The sequence below is a fragment of the Pleurodeles waltl genome, chromosome 12, assembly GCF_031143425.1.
Source record: "Pleurodeles waltl isolate 20211129_DDA chromosome 12, aPleWal1.hap1.20221129, whole genome shotgun sequence".
NCBI classification, from domain to species: Eukaryota; Metazoa; Chordata; class Amphibia; order Caudata; family Salamandridae; genus Pleurodeles; species Pleurodeles waltl.
Window position 1 is genome coordinate 329,193,255 of NC_090451.1, and position 23,774 is coordinate 329,217,028.

At 41.7% G+C, this 23,774-nt stretch overlaps 1 protein-coding gene across 4 annotated transcripts in view; it reads right to left on the reverse strand.

Annotated features, from left to right (window-relative positions):
- NOD2 (nucleotide binding oligomerization domain containing 2) overlaps positions 1-23,774 on the reverse strand; it is a 302,117-nt gene that overhangs the window by 37,061 nt on the left and 241,282 nt on the right. The window lies entirely within an intron of this gene.

The window sequence follows — 23,774 nt, forward strand, 5'->3', positions numbered from 1 at the left end:
TCCCACAACGGAAACACAATAGTCCACTTCTGACATTAGTTTGTTTGTGTGTAAGCTTATCACTAGTTTTCACCTTAAGGACATTCTCACTAGGTGTGTTATCTGTAATCTCATTCACCTGCTCGATAGCAGAAGAGGACCTGATTTCCTGTAGGCAAATGGCCGTGTGCTCAATAGATTTTGCTATCTCAATTGCTTCTTGTAGATCAGGTTGTCTTTGGAGTAATTTCTCCTGTATCTTAATGTTATTCGTGCAACGAACTAATTGATCTCGTATGAGGGAGTCATTTAATTCTCCAAAATTACATAATGAACTTAGTCCTCTTAATGCAGCAATGTAACTGACTACATTCCTTGGACGCGAGAAAAAAACTTGTGGCGTTCAAGAACTACATTAATTCTATCTCCAAACTGTTTTTCAAGCTTTACATATGTGGTGACGTACTCATCTTGTGCTTGCCCTTCAGGGATATGCGGTTCCGGTAGGGATTCATATATTTTCCTTCCATGGGTACCCAAATTATGTAAAAGGATATGCTGTTTCCTGATTGGATTGAATTTATCCCCCCCAATAGCAATTAAATATGATTCAAATATTTTTATCCATTCTTTCCATGGCACATTCGGTTCCCCCATTTCGTTCAAAAAAGGTACTGGTTGAGACATGCCCCAGCTGCCATTTTACAGGAATTACTATTGGTAAATCAAGTTTTAGGTTGAGATTAACTGTACAAATCAATACACAATTAACTGTAAATGTAAGTGAATATTCACGTTGTAAAGAAAAGGAAGTACAAAGGAAAATCCTAAATTGAGTTTGGTTAACAGTAATAAATTAATAGATTCCGTAATTTGTTACAAATATTTGTTTGAATATGTGTAATTGCGAAGACTAGCATTGGATTGTTAAATATACCAGGAAAAGCTGTGCCTGTCAGCGTGCTTAACAGGCTTCGTCTCGTTTATTTCTGGGTCAAGCTGTGCCTGTCAGCGTGCTTAACAGGCTTCGTTTGTGCTTATTACCGGGGAGTTCCTGCTTTTCTGAGAGCTAATCAGAACACTTGAGTCAATCAAATCTGCGTGCCTTTTTGAAACCACTGTGGAATTTCTTTGAACAGAAAAATGCCGTTGTCTATGAGCTCAGTGAAACCAGTTTCAGAATGTGTACGATTGTGTGGAACGCCTTTCACCGGCGCGTGCCACACTGACAGATTTGAAAGAATTTTTTCCTCAGAGCCAGTTCAAACAAACGTTCGTTCTCCGATTAAAAAAACCTGTGCAAGCCTGCCACCTGCTGTTGCAATTAGGCTACCGTGTACCTCTAGTCAACTTCAATTGCAGTTGTAATTAGAGCGGAATGCTCTTTCAGCGACGCGCGCACTCGCGGAAATGTTACCTCAGGTCACTTCCAATAAACTAAAAGCAGGAGAACAATCGCGCTCCCTATGGCAGACTTGCTGAAGTGTCAGACGGAGTTCTTACCGCTTGCTGTTCATACAGATAATTTGGCTGAAAAGCTCCACCACAGACATTAAAAATATCTACTCGTAAACATCATAGAGAGCACGCTTTTGTAACAGCTGTCAGCCGGACTGAGAGAAGAATAAATAATTTACCTCAAATGTGTAACGACAAAATTCTAACTCACGAAGCCTCCAGACAGCAATTGAAGAATAATGAAAAGAGGGGTGGAGATGGCGATGTCCCCTCACACACCAACTCGTCGCCAGTGATATAAAGACGGAGTCTGAAGAAATTTCAGGTGAGACTTTATTCCATCTCCAATGCTTCAACTGCCTCTTCTCTTCACAGGTCTTCTCTCCAACCGTTCACGTCCTCTCACAGCCTACTCTTTGCCTCATCCCCAACATTCTGATCAACCCAAAATAGAACACAGGGGGGAAAGGCACAAGGGAAATACCATTCCTATACATTGGTTACTCTAACACATATCTACATTAATATGATGATAAATATGTAATAAAATAATACTATACTATTGTGATAAAATAATACTATACTAACTACATCACAACAAAAACCCTCTCCAATTTTCTGCCAAAACGGTGGATTCCAATTGATTCGGGTTTGCTCAATTTAAAAGGGCCCACCCCTCAATCAATCACTCTCTTACTGATGATCGTGTGTCGCTCATTGAAACATTGTTTATGATTTAAGAAAAATTGGACCGCTCTATAAAATAAGACTGAGTGAGACCAAGGACAGCCTGTTATATATAAGAGCTACGCAAAGAACTACCTTTATGGAGTGGTTTTCAGGGTCATTGACAACGAACATGCAGCTCCTGGCCAACATGCATCCCTCTGTGACCCCCTAACTCTTTATTACTAACTGGCAAGTATACACCTTCGGCGAAGTACTACATCAACATTCAAACAATTGAATCACATGAGGACTCAGATGTGGTTGGCACTGGGGCATTGCGTCAAACATGATAGATGCATACACATTTGTAGAGATAAACACCAAAAGTCATCATGAGCTGTCTACCTAGTGAGTAAACAAAAAATAGGGTGTGTGGCCTGAGACAGAGGTCTGGAGCCAGCCGGCCAGGATTCCGTGTCTCCCTTCTGGGCTACCCTAGCGAGAGGCCCCTCGCCCTTGATGAGGAGAGGGCGCCTGACCTGGCAGACGACACCCCTCCCCCGCAGACCAGTGGAATAGAGCAAAAGGTAGTGTGCACGACAGGCAAGATGGAGGTGAAACAGTGACAGATAATGTTCCTCCAGGTGCAGCTGACTTGAACATTGATGAGCCGTATGCAGCTGCTACCACCTGAGCCGGACAGGTGTGCACGAGGAAGGGATCTGTTATCCTACCACACATTTGGTAAGAACAGCATGGTCTGTCCAGCCGCAGTGGCTCTCTTTTCAATTACATTGCCCTAAAAAAATACCCGGATGGTCGAGGGCTAACACCTGCATAACATGCCATATAGGGCGGGACTTCACCTTGCCTACACCGCATGTTGTTAGGCCCTCTGGGTTGAAACATGCAGAAGTGGGAATATATATGTGACACCCCCTCAATTAAACCAGAGGCTCGCCTACATTACATTTGCCTTCCAGCATTTCCTACACCATTCTGCTGCACGCATGTAACCTCAGGCTTCTCACTGCCTTATTGTTGCATCACTGCACTTTGAGTGTGGCTAAGTTCCTTTGCAAACTGAAGGACCTGTCCTGATATTGCTTCAGCAAGAGGTAGCAATGGGTTTGCTCACCTGTTCTGACAGGGTGAACCACTACTACAAACTAAACTGGTCAGATGATTTTTCTTCTTCACCACAAGACACAGCGCACCACAAGGTAATCTGGGTCCACTTCCAGAGTACAACCGTGAAGCCATTCTTATATATACTGCCAAATTTTGCTCTCACTACACCCTGTGGATCACCCTGCACCAACTGAGCAACCAGGTGGCGGCATATACTACAGGACACTGAGACCACCAGCGATTCAATTCTGACCTGTGTATCACACAGACCGGCACACCATCTGACTTGCAGTTTGTAGGGGAGATTGTGTGGTCACCTTCACCTTGTGGTCTCCAACTTAGCGCCTGACACAAAGTCCTCCACTTTGGTCCAGTTACCTGTGACCACTGGAGCCTCAACCACCTGTGACTCAAGTGGTCTGGCTCAGATGCTGCCCTTGCTGGTGCTACTGATACGTTGCTTCAATCAGTGGCCAATTCAGTGTATGCTCCACAATGTGTGGAGACTAGGTTACCCACTGGACCGGGTATATTCTTATCATTCTACGGTACATGACCTTCACACCAGGCACAACCTTATTCTATGTAGACTCTCTATGGCCTAGGATTACGAGTTCAGAATATCTGGCCCTAACGCTCTCAGACCATTGTCCATTACAAGTGAACTTGTGCTGGGGCAGACCATGATCACGTAGTCCAATATGGCACTTACAAATGGAAGCATTGAGCATTGTCTGACACTCCCTTTGTGGAAGAATTGTCCACCAAAATACTTCAATTCTTTGAAAGAAATAAAGGTTCTACCCCCTCAGGGCCATGGAGTGGGACACTCAAAGTGGTGGTGCAAGGATATTGTCTGACTGACACATGGGCAGTCAGACGCTTGCTACACAACACATTACTTAAAGTGTAAGCATAACTGCGACCCTTAGAAAGAAAGGTGGCCACCACAGGTGTATGAGTTGCCCATTGAATATTAAGCTGCCTTTTCAAAACACTTAGCTCAACCACTTTAGGGAGGTACTGAAAAAGCCCATTCTTGTGGCTGTCTACAGGACACCAAAGTACTCACAGTAGTTCTACACAAACCAGGACATGACCCTTTGGACATACGGTCTTATCATCCATTTTCCCTACTGAACTTAGACTGCAACATCCTGGGCAAGATACTAGCCAATAGGCTGATCCCAGTGGTGGGGATCTTGGTCCCAGAAGACCAATCGGGATTTATACTGGTTCGAAGTAATTTTGTCAACATCCAGCGCTTATTGCGAATTATTCATGATACATATAATAAGGTTGTGGAATCTCTTGATATTGAAAAAGCCTCTTACACCATATCCTGGGACTTTCTAATAGCCATGCAACATCGCTTGGGCTTTGGTGAGAAGTTCATTGGATAGATATGCACTCTATACTCGGGACCTATAGCCAGGGTACGAACGGAGCACCTAATCTCAGGTAGTTTTCTGATCTTGCACAGTTCGAGACAGGGTTGCCCATTGTCTCCACTGCTCTTCGCGATAGTGATGGAACCAATGGCCTGCCACTTATGACTACGGGCACAGGAGTGGGGAATCCTGGAATTTGACAAGTATTACATAATCTCGTTATACGCAGATGATGTGATATTTTACATATGAGATATTGGGAGCTCACTACTGGCATTGATATGTTTATTAGATGACTTTGGAACTGTATCGGGTCTCAGGGTAAATTGGCCCAAATCCTGCCTCTTCTCTCTGACACCTATCCCAGAACCTTTCGGGGACCCCTCTCCAGAATACCGCTTGCAGTGGTGCTTCAATATGTTCAAATACCTGGGATTTCAGCTATACCATGCTGATCGAGCACTAGAGGAGGGAAAGTTAAGGAAGGCAATGATATTGATAAGGAGCTCCTTCCTCTTCTAGTGCTCATTATCCCCAATGGGTAGAGTGGCGATTACCGAAATGTCAATCCTTCCCCGCTCAATGTATTATTTTTGCAGCCCTACTGATAATCATTCCCAAAAGCTTCTTCCGGTTACTGAATGGGCTATTATCACAACTCATATGGGGCAGAAACCAGTGTTCTATGTTTTCGACATGCCACAGGAGGGACCACAGTGGGAGGTGGAATATGGGATGTATGCATTGCAAAACTTGAGGCCACAAAGATACACGTCCAACCTAAACGAAACAGCGCAGTATTGTAACTACCTGCCCTGACATAGTAAGGTATAGATGCATTACTATCTCACATCGCTCACACACAGGAGAGACACAGATGCTCCACATTTGCTCTCTCACCTTTAGATCGCCATATTCATCACCATGCATTGATGACTGGAGGACACACTTGTTGTTCTTCGTCCCACCTCTCCTCTCTTTCTCTTCCCCCCACCGTCACATAGAACTGGGACTTTTAACACCACAGACCCCGCTGTCTGATTATCATCCTCTTATATTCAACATGATACCCTGTACTATGTCGAATAATGTGATGATGTTCGATACATGTATGTATGGTGGATCTTTTATGGCATATAGTGCATCCTATGTATGGAGTCTTATTCTTTTTAGTTACTAAGAAAAAAGATTTTAAAAAGTGTTACTTTGAATAGTACTCAGTTTAAATGACACTAAACACTAGGCACTGCACAAGCACCACCTCTGCTTAAAAGTCACTCCAAAGCATGCGTTTGAAATATCGATATACAAGACATTATAGTGACAGACGTAATATGGATAGAACCTATAGGGAAAGGATTCAGGGTTGTAACGTGTCTAGAATGTGGATAAGGAAGCCTAAGTGGGGTGTATGTATGGGGAGATAAAACTTTGGACGGGAGGCACTGGAAATAAACAAAGAGGAAGAGACATGATTTGGAGCGATAGTTGGAAAATGAAATAGTGTGCACATATTTAAGTGTGGATATCTGATTTTCATTAAATGCTCTTTGTTTTAAAACCTGGTAGAGAAAAAACAGAAGTGGTAGTAACTTCTGCAACAAAATACAAAAAACATAAGTATTCATCCTGAATGATGAATGCATTAAGACGTTTTCTTTATATAAATGACATTTTGTACCGAGAGATTCACTTCTTTCCACTGGTAACACACTAGTTACAAACATTGTAGATAAGGCTGGCCTTAGGCGGTTGCAACCAGTTCAGCCGCACTGGGCACTAACCTGGAGGAGGTCACTGCTCTCGGGGGGGGGGGGAAGAGGAGGGGATTATAGGGGGGGGGAGTTCCTTGTGCCTTGAGCTTTCAGGCATCAATAAAAATGTCAAGATAACTCTTGTGACCGATGTTCCTGCTAGAGAGAGAGCAGAGTTTTTTCTATTGGCAGTTTTGACTCGCCATAAAGTAGTGCAGCTGGATAATATGCCTGCTGCCAAGAACAGATCTGTATTTTATGCAGATAGCTGACAGGATGAGTAAAGCCAGCCTTTATCAGTGCTTTAAAACAAATGGAATGTGCAAAATAGATGGGCTTTGGAGAGATGAGGGGCACTTTTGCTGGGTGGTAGCGAGGGAATCTGAGGAGGAGGTCATTGGGGAGGGGGGGGGCAAGCAAGATTGTCACACCAGGCACTACCAGTGCTAAAGTGGGACCTGAGTGTAGCATTTGCTCCTCATTAACTGAGGTCTCAGTATTCCTGACAGGCTAGCAACTCTTGGAGATTACCAAGTTACATTCTAAAGACTGAAATTAAACTTTTTATGTCCTGTTGTCATTTGACCTTTGTGATTTGGGATTCCTTACATCTAAAATTAAGTATTCATATCTGCAATTCTTATCGTAACACATTGATTGTGCTATGACCTACACAAAATACATAATGGAATGTATGTCGTAAGTCAGCATATGTAAGGCATACATAATAAGGTGTAATTCCCACAACAGGTTTATGTTTTTCTCCATATGCACGTATCCTGTTTATCCCAACTACATATCCACATTATGCTCTATCGCCACAGACATGAAACTGAATAGAGTGCAAGGCGGTGGCTGAACTGTGGCCTGAAAAATGGCAATGCGTTACTGCTGCCAGTATATCCAGCCAGAGTCCCTTGCTAGCCAGCAGTTAGATTTCAGGTCACCTCCTCTGGTATCTAGGAGCTACCAAACAATTGTTCCAACGTACTGCCAACTCTAATATTGTGCCATAAAGGAAACCTTGCTCGATCAGAGTTGATGACCATTTTTGCACTTTTCTTAGTTTAAGGCTTCTCTCCAGAGTCAAGGAGTTTCTCACACCAGGCTGTTAAAAAGCAGCTCTCTTGTTCATGCTTCATACAACCATTTTTCTCATATAATAATAACACTGTTGTTTTCATTCCAGTATTAGATTAATATATGCACATGTAGACAACTAACATGGTTTGGGATAGATACCTTGTGCTAAGATGTGTTTGGGGAACGTCACAGTGGATGTCATTATACTTACCCTCATCTCCAGGTCATCACTATCAGAAATTGTTTTAATTTTGGAATGGGTTGTTCTTCAAGAATATATCTTGTTGAGGAGATTTTCTACTTGGAATTTTGTGGTATGAAGTCACTCTTTTCCTATGCCCGGCACTTTCGTCTAATTGCCTGGCTTGTGACAATGATGTGTTTTTATGTCTTCTCACTTGCATTCAAGTGAAATTGCAAACAGCTGAATGTACCATTTATAATCTTTGCATTATTGATCAAACAAGGCAAGGTTGATAGCTACTTTACAGACATTTTAAACTCTAGTCCCAACGTTCTGAACAATATCAACCGATTTCTGATATGTAGCTGGCACAACAGGACCAACACTTCTGACTGCTCAGCAGTAAATTTTATTAGCTGGACTGGTCGGATTTTGGACTTTTCAAGGCACTGGTATCTAATTGCCAGAGGTAGACTAAGAAAATTCTCTGTCCCACCTCCTAATAATGTCACAGCAACATTCACCAGTTCCAGTTGATGTATCAGATGATCACTGGGCCACCAGACATCTTTGTCAGGTCCAGTAGAAATGGAATTCACTAGCCTCCTACCAAACCACATAGGGGGTCATTCCGACCCTGGCGGTCCATGACCGCCAGGGCCGGGGACCGCAGAAGCACCGCCAACAGGCTGGCGGTGCTTCCTGGGCCATTCTGACCGCGGCTTTAAGGGCAACCCCTGGCCCAGCCATGGGGATTCCGACCCCCTTCCCGCCATCCTGTTCCTGGCGGTTTTTACCGCCAGGAACAGGATGGCGGGAACGGGTGTCGTGGGGCCCCTGGGGGCCCCTGCACTGCCCATGCCGCTGGCATGGGCAGTGCAGGGGCCCCCTAACAGGGCCCCATAAAGATTTTCAGTGTCTGCTTTGCAGACACTGAAAATCGCGACGGGTGCCACTGCACCCGTCGCACCCCTACAACTCCGCCGGCTCCATTCGGAGCCGGCTTCATTGTTGCAGGGGGTTTCCCGCTGGGCCGGCGGGCGGCCTTCTGGCAGTCGCCCGCCGGCCCAGCGGGAAAGCCAGAATGGCCGCGCGGTCATTCGGCGGCTCCCGCCGCCCGCCGGGGTCAGAATGACCCCCATAGTGTCTTATCCACCAACCGCTCCACAACAGCCACCAAAGACTTTCCAGCTGATTGTCTCACACCACACATACATATTCGTAATATTGCTCCCTGCTTCTTTATTCTTTAATTGAAAACAGTTTTAAAACCCACTTCATAGATGAAAACACAAGCAGCAAGCCTACCCAAGTGTCAAGTGACCCAAGTGCTATTTTTCACCCACGCATATGAAGCATGCCACCATCTTCAAGATCCCAAAACAAAGGAGTTGCTGCAGTAAAGCGCTTCTTGAGGAAGCATACAATCAAAGTACACACTTGAAACTTTCATGATCTATGCTGGCAGGAACTTTAGCCCCTTCAATTAGAACTTTCATATCATGGTCAAGATGAAAGGTGTCTTCTATCCTACATGCAACCTACTAAATGTAAATGCCATTGACACCGGACCAAACAGATCTAGCACTGTGTAGAAAGAAATCCACATTGTAAACGGTCTTGCAACATAATTAAAACTGATTACTGTGTAGCTTAATCTGCATAACGGACTCTGTAGTGCAGTATAGGTTTTCCTTGTGCATGATTTAGTTAAAGAATTCTAAAATGAATGAGACAGCCATTTGCTGTTATTGCAATGTCAAGGGCCTTCTTGTCGTTCTCCTACAATCTTCCACAAATGTCTATAATCCTGTGCTTCACACACTATAGCTAGTGCTTGCCATCATTTCCTTTGCATGTTTTTTTGCCCTTCTTAAGTATCTCCTATTTGCAGTTAGCTCAGAATTTCTTGGGATAGCCTTGATAGATGATTATAAGTTCATTCTTGCTTTCCTACATTGCACATTGATTTATACTGCATGTTTATTTCTCGTTCTACACAGCTGCCTGCACCTCAATCTGCAATTCCATTATTTACATTTCAAAATCCCTTTATGATCTCACTTTCTGCTAGATCACTATCCAACCAACTCAAAACAGAGTTAGTTGGTGCAAGGGGTCACGAAGAGCTCTTGTTGTGCTCTGTGACTGAGATTGTGCCTTCCGGGAGGCAGCAAGATGGCGGTGCTGTCCGCGTTAGAGGACACACGTATTCCGAAATCTGCTTGATGCTAGATCCTGCCTGAATTCTCTAGGAAATGCTACAAGGATTCATGCCTTTTGGATTTTGGCCCGACTGGGCCCGCTGGGCTGTGCCACGACAGATGGTTGAGCCAACGGCAGGACACTTTCGGTTGAACGGTGCGAGCCTCTTGCTGCTGTTTTTTTTTCTTCTTGTTTCTGGACTTAACGGACATTGCGTGAGGGGTTTTCTCTCTCCAATACACCCGCAAATCACGGAGGCTCAAGTTAAAAATACAAAAAAAAAAAAAAAAGACGCTGGGATGTGTGGCTGGAAGGCTCTTGTGGCTGTGCGGACCAAGTGTCCCTTTATGATCTAGCATGGTGGCGGGTGGGGGGAGAGAGATATCAACTGTTGAATCATTCTTCTAAATGGACCATAGACTGGGGCCTGCTGGGGTTGAGGTAAACTGTTGAAGCAGCATTAGGCTGCTCAGCTGAATGAACAAGGAGTTTAGAGGTGTGGCGGAAGCGGTCTGCGGTAGCGCAGATGTGACTTGCTACTCTCTAGCCCCTTTTTGGTGTCTCCCTCAATATTTTTACCCGTCATACATTTTCTTGAACCCCGCAATGAAGCGCATGACATGGGACGGTAGCCTCCAAGCCTCGCACAGTCGGAATAACCCCTAAAAAAAAATCTGCCTTTGACTTCAGCCATGAGAAGTCAAAGGCGTGGCTCCAACAAGCATGACCACATAGATGGATCCTCAAGAGACTCTGAGGGCCTCCAAGGTCTGTGAACTACTCCTCCGGCTGTTTCCAGGTCCAGCCCATCAAATGGTCAAGAAATAGTGAAGCTGCAGCCATCCCTGATCGCCAAGTCTCTTTCTTTACCTTCCATCTCTGCTATGGGTTGCTCGATAAATAATATTCAGGCAAGCCTGAAGGCGGTCAGTACTTCACTTCTTGCTCTACCTTCTAATATGGACTAGCACAAGGATAAGCCCTCCTTTCACTTGTTTTCTGCTGGTAGCACAAATGTCAAAGGGACAGAGAAAGAGAAGGAGAGAGTGTCAAATATGACTAAGGAGAGCTCACATGACAGGCAATTGCCCCCCACCATGCTAATTGACTCAATATCAGGAGGCCCATCCCGTACTCTGTCTGACCCGATATCTATGGGCGAAACTACCTCCATTCAGGCTCTTCATCTCCTTGTACCCATTCCCGATCCAATAAAAGCCTTGGAGAACGTAACTGTTGTGTCATCAATGGAGGTTATGCTCGGGCAGATTCTGGAGGAGCTATGTGTAATAAAAATATCTCAGGAAGAGGCGCGTAAGGAAACCAACAAACAGTTGAGTCAGTTAAATGCCAATTTAATCCATCTTTCCATATGGGTCTCTCAAGCAGAACAGAGGGTTTCAGACTTGGAGGACGCAAAAAATTGACAGGTGACAGCAACATCACAGATTCAGTCAGAACTCAAGGAACTACAGTTCAAACTTGATGAAGTGGAAAATAAATCTCCACTGTCGAATTTGAGGTTTATAGGGGTTCCAGACGATCTCTCCATCATGCGGGCACATAGGGTCCCCCCCAATGCACACCGCAAATTCTAAGAAGCGTACCATACTGGTTAACTTTGGGGACTACAGGATCAAATAGCAAATTCTGTCCCAGACTAAAAGAACAATTTTTTTTAACTTTGGTGATAATTTCAGTTTTTGTGTCTTTTCCAACATATCTATTGCGGCCGCACGACAGCGTTGAGAATGTGTCGGACTCATTGATGATTTTAAGAAACTTGGAGCCCCTGCAGGCATTGTGCAATTGGCCAAACTTAAAGTGTTTCATAAGGGACAGGCTCATGTTTTTCAGGGAGTGCAGCAGGCAAAGGATTTTTTGGAATCATTAAGAAAGTAATGGTAGTGGCATTGTGTGAGGAGATTTTTTTTTTTTAAATATGCATCTGCTGCCTTCCAAAGGCTTTCTGGGTTTGGGGGGGGAGAGTCATAGGGGAGGGGAGGGCATCACAGGGCAGTGGGGTAGGGGTCATGACAGGTCGGGCCCTTTTGGTGAGGGGGGGGGGGAAGTCATCCCTGCTAGAGCAAATATATTAATAAAAAATTATTAATGAATGTTTATGTATTTTGAATAATGAAAAATGTAAAAAAAAAATGAACATAGAAAAATAATGTGCATGTTTGAAAATGTGCCCTCGAAGATTGGCTACCAAAATTTAAGAATTAGATTAAAAAGTGACTAAAACATGTGAATTATTGAAAATGTATTAAAATAATGTAGTAGTATGTCATATTGAGATATATAACGTATGTTTTGCATTATATTGTAGAGCTTAACTTAGCCGAAGTTGTGGACTAGTTTTGCCAGGCCTCATGCGGAAGCCGAATATTAACGTTCAATGTACAAATGCTGATTTGCTGCACTGACCATGAACCGCTCGTTGTTTAATAAAATCTGCTCAGCTAAAATCCTATGCGTGAACCGACGGACAGGAGAGGAGGGAATCAAATTTTGTATCAAGGACTGTGTAAAGCATTCAAAGTGTATTTACCCAGGACTTGAACAATGGAGTCACTGACTGGAGAAGAAGATGCAACATTTTCGATACCTGACGAGCCAGATGATGAGAACATCGTAAAGGGAACCAATCAACTACAAGGGAACTATGTAATGTTAGAATTCATAGATTTGGAAAACAAGGACTATTGGTTAAAGCAAAATCGTGGGATTAATTGACCAATTAGGGGACAGTCTGGGTGACTTTGATATAATGTTGTGACAAAGGGAGAAACCTTCAGATGGATGAGGGAGATGTAAGGTGCAGATGTCCAGAGAGAGACTACGAGATTGAAGAGATTTGAGATTCTGTCATTGGGCTCATGCTCTTGAGAGCCTGATGCGATGTTGATCGATTGATGACATGAAGATGAAGACTGACTTTGTTGTTGATCCATACCGTGGATAGGTAGCTATGACAATGTGACTGAATTACTTTTGTGCCTTTTCGTTCTAGGTACCAACTACGCTGTCTAAATAGTTTTTCTCTTAGCTAGATGTTTTTCCGAATTCATGTCCTAAACAGTTTTCGCATGAAGTCCCACATGTTAATGCTAATCTGGGTTAGGTAATGGTTCCTATTTAAAAGACGTTGACCTATACAATGACAATTGATTGACAGACTGATTTGCTAAACTCTGCTACTCATGTTGACGTATTCACCTTTGATTCATATGGTGGCTTATGCCGAAGCATTAGAATGTGTTTTGTCTCAAGTTTTGATTAGATTCTGTTATTGGTGGTCACTAATGAATTAATCTTGATTTGATTTGAATAAACTTTGAATTAATCCCATGACTTAGTTTTGTAACTAATAGGGAAATAAAATAGCAAAAACGTATATTGAGTTGTGGTTATTCATGACTGAAAAGTCATGGTGGGATGCTTTTAACTGCTGATTAATGATTTGCTTAAGGGTTCTTGATTTGTGTATTGATTATGGATGAACATTGGTTACAACGTAGCTAGGATACTCCATGCGAATCAAAAGGTTAATCGACCTATACACGTCCCCTTATAAGTTTACTTATTAAGGACCAGGTGTGCTAGTATCCCCCTTCTGGTGGGGGTGTTCTTTCACTAGGGTGGGGGAAAAAAGCAGGTGGAAAAATGAAGCATGGAGAATTTGGTTGACTTAGAGTATTCATTTTGTCTCAAGATGATGCAGCCCAGCAGAAGGGGATCAGGGAGTAAGCTAAAGGTTAACTCATGTAATATAAATGGCGCCAACAATCCGGTAAAATTCTCTACTATACTTAATTGGCTAAGGAGATCGCAATCCCAGATTTTTCTTTTGCAGGAGGCACATTTAAAGTGTCAAGACAACCAGCCCAAACTTCCCAAATGTATTGCAAATGCGTTTTATGCATCAGCTATGGCCGCGGTTTGAGGTGTGGCCATACTAGTGACGCATTAATTTCCTGGGGTGGTTTATCAGATACATAGAGACCCTCAGGCATGATAGTTAGGAGTTAGTACACTTTTCTCGAACCACCATAATCATTTAGTGAGCTTTTACGGTCCGATCGAAGACTATTCTAGCACTCTTTAGGATCTTTATAATGTTCTGATTACACTTTCCGGCCTTTTTTTTATTGGTGGGAATTTCAATGCCATAGAACTGAGAATAAACTTAGAGTTTCCCGGTGGCTGGGCAAAATCATCCTCTGATTTAGCTTTAGTTGATGCACGGAGGGCCAATCACCCCCAGGACTATGAATTCAACTGTCTCTAAAAAATAATATACAGACTCTAGAATTGATTTTATATGAACCTCTTTTTTTTGGTGCAGTGCAGCACTTCTATTCTTGCCAATCCCTTCTCTGATCATTCTGTTCCCCAGGTTAATGTAACCTTGCCTGGTGAGATGAGTGTTTGTCCACTCTGGAGTTTTGACAGATCTCTTCTGGCTGACAAAGGGTGGGCTGAGACTTTCAAAGCATCGGTTACTGACTTTTTAAAGATCAATAAAGGCTCTGCTTCCTTATTTTTTATCTGGAAAGCTCTTAAGGCTCACATTAGAAGGGAAACACTATCTTACAAATCTTATACGGTCAAATTAGCCAGAGAAAAGGTAATAGAGCTTCAACAAGAACTTATTCAAGCACAAAGAACCTATCCGATTTCCCATGACCCAGAGGTAGGTTTTAGATTGAAAGAGGCACAGGCTAAACTAAGAGACTATTATATATCAACACACAAGCTCCCAGCAATTTTACGAACAGAACGAACATGTGGGTAATTTGTTTGCCTGGTCTGTGAAAAAAAAGTCTAATAAGGACACTATCAAGACCATATTTGAAGAAGAACAGGGTATACACGTCAATCATTCTGAAGATGTTGAAAGGGTTTTTAATCCCATTATTCAAAAATATATGCCACCTCTCTTACAACTAATGTCCAGTTGATAAATCAATATCTTGATGCACTAGACGAGGCATCTCGGGCAAAACTTTTAACACCTATCTCCATTCTTGAAGTTTAAGAGGCGATTATGGCCTAATCGAGAGGGAAGGCCTGTGGGGAAGATGGCTTCCAGGCCGAAGTCTATAAAGCTCTTGTAGGACAGCTAGTTGAGTTTCTGGCAAGTCTTTTCAACGATATACTCCAGGGGGCAGAGCTTCCAGCCTCTTTTACAAGGGCCACAGTTGCCAGCTTTTTAAAAAAAGATAGGCTGTCTGAGAAACCGGATTCTTATTGTCCGATTAGTCTACTTAATTTTGATTATAAACTTCTAGCAAGGATCCTGGCACACAGAACGGCCTCAGTGGCACAAGGATTAATTCATGAAGATCAGTGTGGCATTCTGCTGGGTAGGCTTTTAGCGACCAATACTAACTTTGTAATCCAGGCCATTGATTATTACTCCCACAATAATAAGGCAGATGCCATTATAAAGCTGGATGCTGAGAAAGCGTTTGATTTGGTTCATTGGGAGATACTGTTTAGGATCCTAGATAGGTTGAACTTTCCCAGGCAATTTATCCAGGTAGTTTGAAATTTTTATTCCAAGGCCCAAGCAAAAATCCTGGTCAACGCTCTGATAGCAGGGACTTTAGAAGTTATCTGAGGTATGCGTCAGGGATCCCCCTCTCGCCAGTGCTTTTTGCACTTTTTATTGAACCTTTAGCTGCGGCTCTGCGCCAAGACAATTCTATTTTTCCTCCCATTCCGCATGCACCCAAATCGAAACTGTTTGCTGACGATATGGTTCTCTATCTTTCAGCTGAGCCCTCAAACATTGATAGGGCCTTTGCGAAAATAAAAGTATTTTCAGATTTAGGGGATATAGGATCAATCACTAAGTCTGAAGCTTTGTTATTCAATGCCACAATGATACTCTTTCTCTTGACATGCGGGCCCAGTTCCATTTTTCTCACCCCATTAGGTATTTAGGTATATAGGTATTTCACAACTTCTCTGATCTTTTTTTGTTGAATTACCTATCTACCTTTAAGAAAGTGCAAGGACTTTTGCAGAAATGGCAAGCTTCTTCATTGTCAATTATTGGACGTCTGGCATTGGTAAAAATTATGATTCTTTCTCTTTTTTTGTTTGTTTTTTTGTCGTGTGATCATCAAAATCCCTAATCATCATTTTTTTTTTAAAGATCTTGATACAATGCTTTGTCAGTTTATAGGGCTAATAGAAAACCTCGGGCTCAGCTCGAAATTCTATCTTTATCGGTCGAGGATGGAAGGTTATCCCTACCGCATTTTGGAAAGTACTACAAGGCTGCGCTTATGGACTAGAGTACCAGAGCAGCTTTATCTCCCTACCTCAATTATTATCTCAAGACTATGCTAGCAGACTACAATATGCAGCTTGCACCTTTCCTCAAGTTTCCACAGCAGCCTAAACTCACTAGATATAAAGTGCCCACTATAATCTGTGCTAGGATCTCATAATTTCTAGATAAATATCAGGTCCCCACTTTCTACCCAGCAGTATTGCTTTCTGACACAGGGATGATGGGTTTAAGGCTGATCCTATCTCATGTTAGACAATGGGAAAGGCTGGATTTTTCTAGGTCCTCTGATTTTATTGTAGGCAACCAAATCAAGACCTGGGCACAATTTCATGGGAACAGAGTACTCATTCCAGATATCCTTAGATTTTTATATCTTTAGATTCTACATTTTCTGCTCCCAGTCATTCCAATCGTTGACCCATCTTCTCCCTTAAACTCTCAGAGTTTTTATGGAAATCAGAAGGGAATAGGCAATTGGGATCGGATTTTGAGCTCTCAGGAAGTATCTCGAATAGTCCCTCATTTTTTGACAAAGATCGAAAATACTGCAGGCTGCTAGATAGACCCACAATTGTGGAGGAATTATAATAGTCAATCACATAAAACAATAAGGGTGGCTAATTTCAGGAGCATAACATTTTATTTAAAATGGATGCTCTATTACACCCCTGTGTGAATTAAGAAAGCTTTTACGGCCACCTCAGGCCTTTGTCCGCCATGTACCAACATTTAAGGTGACTGGCTTCATATATGTTTTAGTTGTTTTAAGCTTGCAGACTACTGGGAGAGAATATTCCAGTGGATTAGTTTGAAGGATGGTTGTACTTATCCCACACTCTATGGGAGCTTTGTTTGGCATCTCCAGCCACCCAGATCTAACAATTCGGGCAAAACAGGTTTTATTTATAGCCTTGCTGATTGCCAAATCACTAATTTTGCAAGCTTGGAAGTCACCTCTTCCACCTTCTTATGTGGCTTTGGAGGCAAAAAAGAAAGCTGTTTGTTTCAAGGAAAAACTATATGCTCAACGTACAGGTGCAGTACGAAAGTTTAAGGGTATATGGAGATAAACTCCTGACTCACTCACATATTAATATTGTACCATTGGACTTCAGAGTGGTTACTTTCTGGTGTTTTTTTCCTTCCTTGTCCGACTCCATCTCCAAAGTAATCATGGAACACGAAATTTATACCGCTAAGATAAGATGTCGGTCCTGTTAATCCATCTTAATTTATTCGCTATTTTTTTCTTTTTGGGCTCCCTGCACTGTAAGATTTCATCCTTCTATAGATTTATGCCTGCGTCAAGTCTTTTTCAATGCTCTTTCTTCCCTAGTGTATCTGCTCAAGAATTCTTATTTTTTTTTATTTTTTAAAAGATCTAAGTTTGGACCTAAAAACTTAATTGGCATCTCTTTCAGGGCCGACTAAAGCCCATTGTAACCTCCTATCACCATAGGTAGGGGAGTCATGAATCTGACAAAGGACTAAAGCTAGTCTCGTATTAATCTTGGGCACATTCAATTCTATCTTCAGCTCACTGTGGTTAATGTCATGCTTCTTAAACATGTTAATGAATTTTGTCTACTTGATTAGTATAGCGTCTTTCCCAGCCTGGTACTCACCAATGACTAGGCCACATGGAGCTGTGAACTCTCACATTCTAAACCAAGCTTTCATTACATTACATTCTAGCGATTATGTGATGCTGATACAGATACTTTCTAAATCATGCAAGACACTTCATCTCCCCTTCTGTTAAATGAAAAATTACACATTTTTAGAAAATCTTTAGTCATACACACATATATAAAGAAACATATATAATATCTCTTCATTCAATCTTTTTGGCGCTTTGATCATCAAATCCGATCTGGTTATTGGAAGTGGTAGACTGTCATCTTCAGAGTCAGAGATTATTAGAGATGGTAGGGAATCAGCAACAGTCACTGAGTTTTCAGAATCAGTCTTTCTTTCACCATCTAGAGCTGAAGACCGATGAAATACAGGCCTGAAGTGAGAGGACTCTCTGATAATAGACTTCCCAGGGTGCTGGGCAGTTGCCAAGTGTCCTTTGGTAGACACCACTTGAAAAAGGTTCGGCATCATAAGGATTATTAGATTTTCTTTTGCATATCTGTGGGGCCATTACCACATCTCCTTTTCTGAACGAGAGGTCTTTTGCATGTCACCTCTTGTCTTCATGAACCTTCATTTTCTGATTGTTAACCAAGTCTTTTGAACAAATCATGTTTTCATTTTTATCTCTGATGGTAGTCCTTTAAGGTACCTTGGCAGTCATTGCTCTTCTAAATAGCAAAGTTGCAAGACTTTCACCTGTGGACGAGTACGGTGACAAACTTGCAGGGTAGAATTCAATACTGTTTTCAAATTGAGGTTCTTAAAAGTTGCACACTGCACTGCTTTCTTAGATGTGCTCATAAAACACCATAAAGGTGTGACGATTTGATGCTTTATGTTCAGATGCTCCAGAAATTCCTTAAATTGTTTACAGTTGAGAGGAGGATCATTGTCAGACTGCAACATGGGGCATGGCAGCCATTGCAGAAAGATGCTAACTAGTTTTGGAAGGTGCATATACCATGACCTTGTATAGGCACCCTCGGATTCTGATCCTTTCGTGACCAATGCACAACTGTATACTCATATTCTTACAATCTTAATCCAAATTGTTTTATTCAAGGAGGCATCTTTACTTTTAGATTGCCAAAGATGGTCAACAAAGCTTGACGATCAGTCACCAGCATAAACAGCTTTCCATACAGGAACACATGGAAATGTTCACAAGCCTGTACCACAGCCAAACTTTCTTTGCCAGGCTGTGAGTAAGCAAGTTCTGTTTCAGACATACTTCTACTAACATAGGCCACAATATGTCATCTAGCATTTAGGCATCCACTCTGCTGTGCAAGTATAAGGCCTAATCCGACCTGGCTCGCGTTGACCAAAATCTCTGTCTGAAGTTTTGGATTAAAGTACGCCATTTCCAAAGCATTTTCAATGGCATTTTTGATCGTCTTAAAACTTTTCTCATATTCTTTTGATCATTGAAACAAAACATTTTTCTTCGGCAACTCTTGTAATGGAGCTCTCACAGTGTCAAAGTCTTGCATGTATCTTGAACAGCAACTGGCCATTTCAAGAAAAGAATGTACTATTGAAACGTCTTTTGGACGTTCAGCATTTGACAAATCTTGTACTTTTGCAGGATCAGGTGTCATGCCCTCATCGGAAAAGATATGGCCAAACAATTTAAATTTTGTCTCATTGAACTCACACTTGTCAGCAAAGTCAAGCCAGCATCACTGAGTGAGTGACATAATTTTGTGGGACTTTTACAGTGCTCCTTCTGTGTAGCTCCAAAAACTAATATGTCATTGCTATAATTGAATGCATTCACAACATGTTTTATGATGTGTTTAATGACGTCTTGGAAAAGTTCTGAAGTTGATGACACAACAAAACTAAGTCTCTTACATTTAAACAACCAGTACGTGTAGAAAAGTTTTCAATATACCTGTAACTGTCTTCAGGTTCAACTGATAACCTTTATTCAAACCAAGTCGAGAGAAGACCTTGGCACCATTTAATTGTGTTAAGTCAGCAATGTGTGGACCTGGATGTCATTCATGTTCAATTGCTTTGTTTGCCTGACACATGTCAACTCATTTGCGCACTGCTACTTCACAGTACTTTTTGGGCACTGCTACTATGGGAGAAACCGACGGTGTTGCATCATTGGAAAGTTCAATAATATCATGCTTAAGTAACTATTGAAGTTTTTTTTCAACAGCTTCCTGTAAATGAAAAGCAACTTGTCTCGTTCTCTGAGCAATAAAATTGACATCCTCATTAAGATACACCTTTACTTTTAGTCTAAGTTCCCTAAAGCATGAAACAATGAAACTAATTGACTTACAATTTCGTGAAGATCATTCATGTTGTAATTCACAGTAATCAGTCCCATGTCAGCAGCTGTGTTGAAAATGACTAAGCAGGCACTTGCCGCTGTACACTGAATAACATGGATCGGTGCTTGTACCTTTGATTTCTTATGTTAACTGTCGCTATAAATGAACCTTTACTCTTCGTGGTTGTTGATGCAGCCTAAGTATACACTTTGGTTTTTGACGGCATAAGCAGCAGTGATGGAGACAGATCATTGTACTTCTGTTCAGGCATTAGATTTATCCATGCACCGCTATCAATAATGAAAGGAATTGAACATCTATTTATTTTCAACATAATCTTTGGCGAGTGTTTGTATGATTTTGCTGATTTGACATGTCTATTTTTCTTTGACTAACTTTTTCCTTCACATACAACCAGTCCAACATATGCAAATTTTTCTGAAGTACTTATTAACATGGCACAATCACTTTCTTCACTTTCACTTATTATTGAGGTGGAAGAGCTGTTTGACGTGAATATAATAACGTTCAGCATTGTTTGGTATCTATTTGCCTTAACTGATGTCGCCTCTTGGCCTTCTGAGAATGCGTCAAACATTGCTTCTGGAAGCCATTTTGTTTTCATGGGGTGACGTACTGACTTTTTCTTTCACTTTACGCATCATCACAAAATAGCTCTCTATATCATAGCCTTTGCATGTCTGTCCGATGGCGGGACACTTTCCTTTGTGTGAAAACGAAAAACCACATCTAAAACACAACTTTTCTTTACATGTAGACATTACCTTTAGTCTTTTGTTTCAAATTAATTTTCACACTAATGACTAACTCGTTCTGGGTACCTCCGGCCTCCATGTCAGCAGCTTGTTTCTCAGCACGTTCCTCAGCTCTGGCAGCCATCAACACTCGCTTAAGACTAGGATTTTCTCTTCCCATTAGTCGTCTAAATTAATCGGACAAGCATCCATCAATAACTCTAAGCCGCATGGCTTCTTCAACACTAAAGTAATTTAATCTACAGTGTGTGCCAAGCCTTTCCACTAATCAATCGATTGTTTCACCAACTCTGACGTTGACTGAAAACGTATTGTTCATAATCAACGTTTGGTACTGGATTGAATTTGAGATTCAATGCATTCTTAATCTGACAGTATGCGACTTCTTCGTTAGTTCTTTGCATTTTCTTTATGATTTCTTTCACACCATCACCAGCAAAATGTCTGAGATATTTGATAATCTTTCTGTTATCAGTCTCTTCAAGTGCATCAATGAACTCTTCAAACTTCTCTATCCAGGTACTCCACCTATTGCCAATATTTTGCTTCTGGCGGTATCGAAAGGTGTGGGTGGTTTCAAGAAGGCGGCAGCATTATCGACCAGTGTGTTACTTACCGACATTGGGACAGGAGCACTTTCTGGACCCCTTGACTGGAAAACAGGATAAGTTAAATTCATGCCCTGACGCTGCGATGGACTGGCATCAGGGACTTCCTTGCCAAGTTTCTGGCCGCAGTAAATATGGATCGCTCTGTTAGCACAATCCAAGGCACTTCTCTTGGGCCACTGTCAAATGTTGCACGATGACTGTTTAGTGGGCTCGGTAAGTCATCTACTTCAATTTGTATTTTCTTATACCTGGTTGATCTCTGCCTTCAGTGTTAACGCTCCGTACAATGTATGACTTTATTCTGCATGGCAGTGCTGTACCTTTTTGTATGATCTTGATCGTAGCTTCTTGCCCAATGATGCACAGATTTCTTAGTAAAGTTTTTTTTCCATTCACACGCTTCACACAGGCTCGAGTTGCGCTTTGACTCCGCATATGCCAACCACCAATTTGCCACTTTGATGAAGGCACACATGGTCCACACAAGCAGTTTGCTTGGGCCATGGCACACTCTCCAGGAGAGCATGTTCTTCTTCGTGTTACCTATCCACTATCTCATCCCCAGTTGTAGCACCTTTCCCAGTCAGGTACCTGTCAATGACTTGGCCAGACACTGAGCTGTAAATCGCACATCTTTATTCCTCTGCATGTACCTGTGAATTCTCACATTCTAAACCAAGCTTTCATTAAATTCCATTCCAGCGATTACATCACACCGATATGGAGTCTGCCGGGAGCCAAAAGGTTTTGTTCTAAAGCATGCAAGACACTACAATTAGTAATCCTCATACAAAGACAGTATCATGTGGACTAGGCATTGCACTACCCTTAAAAGGAAATATTAACACTGAGTCCTTTAGGAGCATCCTCACACAATTATACAGATCAAATATCCAAAAAGTTTGCAGGTATTTACCTTTCAACACAATCCTTGTACAAACCCTCGAAGGAAAAGCTGAACAGCCATCTACCTCTTTCTATATATTCTTCTTTCTTCTTTACCTCTAAGTCACACACTCTTAAACAGTGAAGGCTTTGCAACAAATAAAGAACTAAATATAATAAAATGTGGGACATGAACTAGTTAGAAACATACATCAGATGAGCATGCTCTATGTTTTCTAAGCATTATAATTTCAACACTTCCCTTAAAGCACATATCATGGTCATACTGTTTTCCAAAGTTATATTCATTTTGTCCGGTTTGCGCAGTCTAAATAACCATGGTTATATTTTTAATTTCAGAGACAGGAAGCAAGAGCCCAGCCAGCTTACATGGATAATGTGTCCTCCTTATCCCCTAACAGACCTCATTCTGTCAGGACTGTACACATTTCCTGCCCATTTACAGGACTGAGGCCTTTGGCTACAATCCATTGTTTACAATGCTGATCTTCAAATTTGTATTTCAATGAAGATGGCAGGAATTAAAACAGACTGTTAATGTACACTATGCTTTTAAGAGTGGAAGTTACTCTTGTGGGTATTGGTTTTCCTAATTTTCAAGACTTCCACTTCAATTCAAGAGCAGCTAAAATATAGCTTCCAGTGTAGCCCTTAAATTCAATCATTTGAATATAAATTGACATTCCTTTATTTAATAGATTAATTTTAATTACTGATATGACATCTTCATTTGGAGCGTCAGAATCCAACATAGTGTCAGTCCACAAATTACACATTACTGTAGCATTTTAGATGTATATGATGGTCAGCTTGGACTTCAATGTGCAAAATATTTCTGAACCAATTCAAAATTTTCTGACAAAACGCAACATGACTGGTAAAAATTCACAAGGTGTTCTGGGCTTCATTCAGATCAGTGCGGAAAGTGGACATTTGTCACAAACTGACAACCGTACTGTGTGTCTGGGAAGGTGAAGTTTGGGACACAGTAAGACAATAAGATAAACTGATATTTACAGAGTAATGTCATGCACGTTTCTGATAGACTCTATATGACTGTGTATACAAAACATTTTTATGCATCCATAAAAAATAAACTAGCGGTTATCCACTTTCAGTTCCAGACTACATTTTTGGTTCTTATATTCAATGTGAATGTGTTTCCCTGATTTTCCAATTCACATTAAGGATGAGGAGCTAGGTTCCCAAGAACATACCAAGAGTAGCCCTAAAATTGAGGCCACAGAGGGGACCTTGGTATATAGATATGCACCAGAATTATTTAGCATGGTCTAGCTAGTTTAGATGACAGTTGATCTTTGAAGGTAGTATATCTTCATCCAGTAAGTCGAAGAGGAACTGTACTACAGAAAGACATCATTTAG